The sequence below is a fragment of the Choloepus didactylus genome, chromosome X, assembly GCF_015220235.1.
Source record: "Choloepus didactylus isolate mChoDid1 chromosome X, mChoDid1.pri, whole genome shotgun sequence".
Taxonomy (NCBI): domain Eukaryota; kingdom Metazoa; phylum Chordata; class Mammalia; order Pilosa; family Megalonychidae; genus Choloepus; species Choloepus didactylus.
Genome location: NC_051334.1, coordinates 102,699,106 through 102,707,591, shown reverse-complemented (window position 1 = coordinate 102,707,591; position 8,486 = coordinate 102,699,106). Strand labels below are relative to the sequence as shown.

Genomic DNA, 8,486 nt, shown 5'->3' with positions numbered 1-8,486 from the left:
ATGGCCATCACACTGTTCTGGCTATTTAAAGTTTGTAGTTGCCTAACAACAGTATTCTCATTCCTAAGAGATTAATATGCAGATCTGGCAGAGGACAGAAATTAAGTGGTGACTAAATAACTTTGCCAACTACAGTTAAATTAATCAGTTCTTAAGCAGACAGATGTTGAAGAGCAGACTTTATGGGATGAAGATGCACACACAAGTGTAAAGATCGAAAGAGGAAATGGGAATGTGGCAACACAATAAAATGCTTTGGAACAGCTGGAATCTATTTTAAGGACATGACACCAACTATAAGGAAGACTCAGAAAATCGTTATTAATGAGAGAAAACCATTAAATTTTGGCATCCCAGATGGCAGTACAGGTTTCCTTAGTAGATTAGCAGCTACAAGATATGCCTTTTATTCATCACCTCCTGAATTAGAGTTAGATACCTGGCAAGAAAATACCAATGTGTAGGAAGAAGAAGAAGATGCATCCTGGCAAGCAGAAGAAATTCTGAGGCACAGGAAAATAGCAGACAGGGAAAAGAGAGCAGCAGAGCAACAAAGAAAGAAATGGAAAAAGAAGCCCAGTGGCTAATGAAGAAAGAACAAAATAAAATTGGTGTGAAACTGTCATAACAAATGTTCATCAAATGTCATAGTGCCAGTAGGGGAAATCTGAGCTCCACAACTCAGGTAACATTTGTGTGGATTTAACAGTATTTCAGAATACAAAACTTGCTGCTTGAATTTAATGCATTCATCAGGTCACCCAGGACACCAGAATTCTCCCCAAATACTTTGAACTCTTAATGGTTGAAGCTTAAAAACACAAAGAAGACTTAAAAGACAATATTTTATTCAACATGCTCCAAATATGAGGCAGTTGATTGCTATAGAGAAATAACTACAATGGAATATACAAGTACCTCTTCAAGTTAGTGTTTCTAGCTAAATAAATCGGTGTAAATAATTTTATAGTGGAAAAGAACTCTGCTATTATGCTTTTCTTCAGTGTACATAATGATAAAATAAATAATTTTAAATATCCTTTTCTTCCATGATTACCTGTTCTAAATCAGAAAACTGAAGGGCTTAACTTTCTTGTTTTTTTTTTTTTATCAGAAGCTGGTGTTGCATACATTTCCTCAAATTTTAAAAGTATTGTTTATGTTTGGTACAACATTAAGCAATTTGATGATTTTGGTTTTTCTTCAAGAAAATGACATTAAATGCAATAATTTTATCTTAAAGATTTTCTACATCTTCTTTTCTTTTAGATGATGTTGAAATGTGTTATACATATTTAATTTATATTGCCTGTGTAAAAATATTGAAAATCAAATTGATAGATTTGCTTTACATTATTATAACATGTGCATGTTTAATACTAGTATCTAGTGGTTTTCCCCTTTCATTGTATATTTTAAGATGTATGATTTCTTTAAGTGCCTTTGTTCTTCCCCTCCCCCCCAAAGTCATTAGTTTACAAATGCAGAAAGCCATCAGTTATATTTCAAAATTTGAGATGATTTCTGTATCAATTTTCTTTATCTGACATAATGTAGGCTACCTGTGTTGTTGGCTAGATAACATTATTGATTCATTTAATTATAAACCAAGATAAGAATAATAATATTTTTATTTGTGGTTATTGACTGGCTCCAAAATACTATCTTTAAGAGTTAAATATATACGTATCCATTAGGGAAAAATTTAGATGATAGTTGAAAATTACATTGACTTTCTCTACAGCTAAAATAAATCCAGCCTGATTTTCTATGGCTGAAGAAGTTTTAAAGCTTTTTAATTTCTAAAAGTATTGTCCAAATTACCATTTTGTAGATTGTTAAAATGAATATACAATTTAAAGGCCATATACACTGTTAATATATTGAAAAAAGTGACATTCACAGTTGAAAAAAAAAAACCAGCACCATGTCTTTAGCATTGATGAAGCATAAAATATGAGTCCAGTGGCAGGAAGTGACACTGCATAAACAGGAAGATACCAGATCATGGAGGCCCTCTTAGGTCATTTTAAAATCTTAGATTTTGTCCTATAGTTGATAGGGGTTGATAAAATGTTTTAAATAGAAGAGAAAAGTGATCATACATAGCATAGATTTTTGAGTCAGTCTCCATCATCTTTTACATCCTAAATGTAATGACAAAAAACAGTAAGGTCCAGGAATTTCAGTCTCTTGGTGATACTTTCCTGCATTTGAATTGCTGTGTTTTTTTATTTATTGTGAACTTTAACATACAGATTTTCTGTGTTCTTGATTTATTCTTCCTCCTTCAATTTTGTCTATATGCTATTAGGTCTTTCTATCGTTTTCATTCATCTCTTACCCTAAAGACTTTCAATAATATGTTTTCCTGATTTGACCATCAGAATCTTTTAAGGATGAACTTTAGTTAATATTCAACTTGCTGGTTCTTTCTGCTACTCATGTTAACACTTTGAATGGCACAATCTATTCTAATTTCAGTTCCTTAAAAACCTAACCTTGGCATTAGCTAGAAAGATAAGCAAGGGACAGCTCACAAAGGTCATGGATGCTATGCTAAGGAGGGTGGAATTTATACTGTAAGACTTACAGTTACGATATAGAGACTGACATTTTAAGTTGAAGAGTGATATGGCCATATTTGAGTGTTTCAGAGACATATATTGCATAGTGAAAGATGGATTGGAGGCAGGTAAGACTGAAGGCAGTGAGCCCACTTAGTGAAGATCAGTATAGAAAAGAAATTAAAGGATCTAAACTAAAACAGTGGCAAGCTGAATGAAAAGAGTGGGAAGTATATGAGACATGTTGAGGAGATTTACTGAAATTAGGGACAAATTGGATATGAAAGGTGAGGGAAAGAAAGGAATTTAGGACAAGTTTCTGGCATGAGAGACTACATCAAAGGCAGTGTCAATAATTAGGTAATATAGGAAATGGTAAAGACTTTGAGAAAAGGTTCTAGATTCAGTTTTGGACTTACATAAGATTAAGGTGTCTCTGAGATATCTGAATGAATCTGCATGTAGGAAATTGGACATGTGAGTGTTGGCACTCTGGAAAGGGATCTGGGTTAGAGATATACAATTTGCAGTCTCTAAGAGTTAACTGAAACCATTAGAGAAAATGAAATTATTTTGCAGGAGTCTGCAGGGTGAAAAAAGCTTTGAGCAGTAGAGCCAATTGAACATAAACATGCAAGGGGTAGGCAGAGAAAAAAAGTCTACAAACAACCCTTTAGAAAAATAGCCAGAGAGGCAAGAGCCATAGAAGTACCAGAGAACAAAGAAAGAGTAACAGAAGCAAAAGGAGAACAGTTTCAAGGTGAAGACAATCCTCAAAGGTATATGTTCATGAATTTCATTTAAGAAATTTTTCAGTATCAAAACTGTTGGGGGGGAAATCTAAATTCCCCTCAATAGGGCACAAGTTGTATAAATTATAGCATACTTATACAATTGAAAACTATGCCCACAACACATTGATGAATGAAGAAGTTTACCAAAATAGTGATTATCTCTGGATATTGAGGAGGCATTAATTTCTTTTTATGTTTTTCTGTAATTTTTACATTTTCAATGACCACAAGGTATTATTTTTAGTTTTTAAAAATGCAGATAAAAAATTAAAGAAAAGATGTCATATACAACAATATTTAACACAGCAGATAGGGCAAGTAAGATCTGAAAATGTCCATTATATTTGGCTATTGGGAAGTCATTAGCATCTTTTGTTAACACAATTTCAATTAGATAGTGTAGGATTCAAATGACAATTAAAGACTAAATAAACAGAAGGTGAGAAAGTGGTGACAGGGCATGTAGTCTCAATTGAGAAGGAAAGTAAAGAGATAAGGTAATTATTTCCAGGGATGCAGAGAAAATGATTTTTTGGTTGTTTGCTTTTACCATGGAAAAGACTTGAGCATATTTATAGGCAGATTAGAAGGATAATCTAGAGATAGAAAGAATTTTTGAAAGTTAGAAAAGAGAGGGAATAAATGATGTGGTGAAACCATAGAGGAAGCCAAAACAAACAAATTAAAGTCACAGGTAGAAGACGTTCTCTTCCAAGAGCAGAGGCAGAGAATAAAGGAAGGGTCTAGTTGCAAGGTCCTTTTTTTTTTTTTTTTTTTTTTTTGGATGGGAGTGGGAGCTGAAAGGGAGGTAGTTGAAGTATTTCTCCCATTACAGCCTTCTTTTTCTCTCAGTGGTTTGTGCCAAGGTCATCTGCTGAGATTAATGTAGGTTGGAGTAGCATAGGAGTTTTGAGACCAATAATTAAAATTTGGAATAACTGCAGAGGGGTATGGGAGAGTGAACTGATATCAGGCACATATTGTGTGGCAGGTCTTTGGAAATATAGAAGCTGTGTTTTCCTTTCTCAGAAGATAAAGCCCACTTAGAAAAGAGAAAAAGTAACACCAACAAAATTGCTTGATGAAACACTCTTTTTAAAAAGTACTTTGACTCAATTTCATTGTTTCTATTATGGAATAAAGATAAACTTGACTCTCTATTTGTATGAAATGTGCTTATTTTAATAAAATACCTTTAATTACCATTTTTAACATTTCATTTGCATGATAATATAGAACAACCACAGCACCATTTAATTAAAGGCAAATAAGAGCTAAAGAGGTTTTATGGAGAAGTTTAAGGATATTTTGCAATTTCCTGAAATTTGCTAACTCTAGGAAGATATAATATAATATACTTTCTGCTAAATAAACTCAAGCATGAACACATCCTATTCTTATTGTCAATATGACTGTTTTGAAGGAGGAATTATTGCTTTTATCTTCGGTGGGATCAACATGATAGAAAGCTGTGATGTGTTAAAAGCCATTCTCATCCCATGAATTCCCTCTAGTATAGTTGTGTCATGGGGCATTTACAATTGTAGGGAAAAGATGCAAATTTAAAATACTGCCCCCTCTTTCTTCCTGTTATAAAGTTGTCAGATATCAAGGCATTAGTCTCTAGCATCTTAAGTATGATACCAGAAACCTTAGGGAAGTAACAAAATATTGCAGATGCCATGGGATAAAATAGGAAAGAATGATTATGAGAGGGTAGAAACTCTTAAGCATAAATTTTGGCTAGCTGTTTGTTTTAAATAAATGAGCACCACTGAATTCTTATCTTAATAAAGTACTAAATTTTGGATTTTATATTCAGAAAACAATTCATCATTATAGTTTAGCTTTCGTGGTAAGGAAGTGAAATGCCTTTTAAAACAATTTTTCAATTTTAGAATAGTGTTAGATTTACAGAAAAGTTGCAAGGATGCAAGGATAGGACAGAGATCTCATATGCCTTGCATATAGTTTCTCATATTAATATCTTACCTTAATGTGGTATATTTGTCACAACAAATGAACCAGTACTGACACATTATTAACTAAAGGCAATTCTTTATTAAGATTTCCTTAGTTTTTTTTAATTGAATTTTATTGAGATACGTTCACAACCCATACAATCATACACAACACACAGTCAACTGTCCACAGTACCCTTATATAATTGTGCATTCATCACAATAAACTTTTGAACAACCTGACCGCCACAAACAGAAAAAGAATAAGAACAAAAATTAAAGTAAAAAGAGAACACCTAAAACATCCATACACCCCATCACTCCCTATTGTTCACCTACATATCCTCCTCATTTTCTACTCATCTATCCAAAAAACTGCATAGAGGAGTGGGAGCCACAAAGTTGTCACAATCACATGATCACACAGTGTAAGCTTTATAGTTATACAATTGTCTTCAAGAATCAAGGCTACTTGGTTGCATCTCATCACTTTCATGTATTTCCTTCTAGTTATTTCAATAAACTAAAAAGTAAAAAGGGATATCTATATAATGCATAAGTATAACCTCAGCAGAATGACTTCATGATCCTACTTGAGGATCTCTCAGCCACTGAAACTTTATTTTGCTTCATTTCTCCTCCTCCTTTTGGCCCAAGAAGTTTCTTTCAATCTCACCATACCAGGGCTATGACTCCCAGTGAGTCATGTCCCACATTGACAGAGAGATATACACCCCTGGGAGTAATGTTCCATGTAGGTGGGAGGGCAGTGAGCTTACCTGAAGAGTTGGCTTAGAAAGATTGGCCACATCTGAGCTACAAAAGATGTTCTCTGGGGGTGACACTAAGGAATAGTTTTAAGTAGGCTTAGCCTCTCCTTTGCAGTAACAAAATTCATAAGGGTAAGCCCCAAGATCCAGGGCTAGGCCCTCTAAATTGGCAGATCCTGATGCTTGTGAGAATATCAGTAATTACACAGGTTGGGAAGTTTAGTATTTCCACATTTTTCCCCAGTCCCTCAAGGGCTCTTTACAAATACATTTTTATTCTCTGCCTGTATTAGGGTTCTCTAGTGAAACAGAATCAACAAGAGATATCTGTATATACAAGATTTTTTAAGTGTCTCATGCAACTGTGCAGATGCACAATTCCAAATTTCATAAGACAGGCAGTGAACTGGCAACTTGGGTGAAAGTATTCAGTGAAATTCTCGGGCAGTGAACTGTCAACTCTGATGAAGGTGTTCAGTGAAATCCTCAGCCAGTGAACTGGTAACTCTGATGAAGATGTTTGACGAACTCCTCAAGAAGCAATTCGCTGGCTAGCCAAGAAGTGAAAGTCTTCTCTCTCGGCTTACTTAAAGTCTTCCACTGATTGGATTTAAACCCAGCTGATTGAATTCTATCATTGCAGAAGACAAACCCTTCATTGATCTAATCACTCACAGGTGCAGTCAATTGACTAATGATTTAATAAACCAGCCTTCTGGTTTATTAACCAGCCACAAATGTCCATGCAGTAATGGTTAGGAGAGTGCTTGCTTGAACAGAAACCTGGACACCATCACCTGGCTGAGTTGACACATAAACCTCTAACCATAATAGTCCACACCTTGTCAACTTGGCAGTATATACATCACCTTAAACCATACTTTATCTTCTAAGAAGAGCACAATAATAGGCATATATTTTCACCTAACAATACTCAGCTGTCCTGTGTGCAACCAGAAACACACTAAATCTCTCCAGAATAGGGTGAAAGTCCTTGGGTGACAATGACTCAAACTTGATTTCCTTTAATTAAATACTGTGAATGAGCAATACAGCTTACGTCAATGATAAAAGGATATGATAGAGAGAAAACAAAGATATTTGCTTTATGGACAAATAAAAACATACTCATAACAAAACAAGAGGAAATATTCATGCCACCGTAGTCCTCATTTCTGTAATTGATATTTGGTGGTAGTTAATATTATCACTACCTTCCTCCACTACCCGTTCCATGTTTCCTTTACCTGCAGCAAGCACTTCAGCTGGCCATGTTTCTTTGCCTGGTAGGGTGACCCAAACCTTCATTCCTGAAGTTCTTGGGCCATTGGTAGTCCTGCCTGGATTGGGTTGTTTGTAGTTTTCCATTGACTTAAATCACAGGTCATGGCAGTACTAAGAAATGCCCTAGGGGATCTCCTGTATTCCTGGAAAATTCTTCTTTACCTCCATTGTGTAGTTGCAGTGCTATTTCTCCTTGATAATCAGGATTCAATCACCCCAGCCAGTACAGTAATCCCCTTCCTTGCCTGTTGATTCAGAGGCATGAGAAGCCCAAGTGTCCAGGTGGCAGTCTTAACTTCCAGTTCAGTGGAATATTGTTGTGTCTCTTGGTGGAAGCACTTCTCCTTTTGGAACTAAGACTTACAGATCAGCAGAGCTCAATCTTGCAGGGACAGGAAGCAAAATTTTCCTAGTGGATCACTAAGAATGATAGTGAGTGGTACCCACCCCTATTTCCACCCTTGATTCCTGACCCATGAATCCTGGCCATGGGAGAAACCACCCCATTTAGTGGGTGCTGATTCAGAGCATACACAGCTTCCAGGAGAACACTGCCCTTGCCCTGCAATGTATTGCCAAATAGTTGGCACCATAACTGAGTCTTCAACAGGCCATTTCACTGTTCTATCAACCCAGCTACCTCTTGATATTTGGGAACATGGTAAGAACAGAGAATTCCATGAGCATGGGCCCATTACCTCCCTTCATTTACTGTGAAGTAGGTTTCCTGGACAGAAGCAATGCTGTGTGGAATACCGTGATGGTGGATAAGGCATTCCATAAGTCCATGGATGGTAGTGTTGGCAGGAGCATTGCATGCAGGAAAGGCAAACCCATATCCAGAGTATGTATCTATTCTACTGAGAGCAAATTTGCTGTGCCTTCCATGATGGAAGTGGTCCAATGTAATCAACCTGACCACCTTGGGGAATGGTGCCATATCAGGGACTGAGTGTGGGTCTCTGCTGCTGGCAGATTGGGCACTCAGCAGTGGCTGTGGCCAGGTCAACCTTGGTAAGTGGAAGTCCATGTTGCTGAGCCCATGCAAAACCTCCATAACTACCACCATGAACACCTTGTTCAAGAGCCCATTGGGCAATGACTGGAGTG

At 36.2% G+C, this 8,486-nt stretch overlaps 1 pseudogene; it reads left to right on the top strand.

Annotated features, from left to right (window-relative positions):
- LOC119523783 lies at positions 1–628 on the top strand (annotated as a pseudogene).
- The last annotated feature ends 7,858 nt before the right edge of the window (positions 629–8,486 follow it).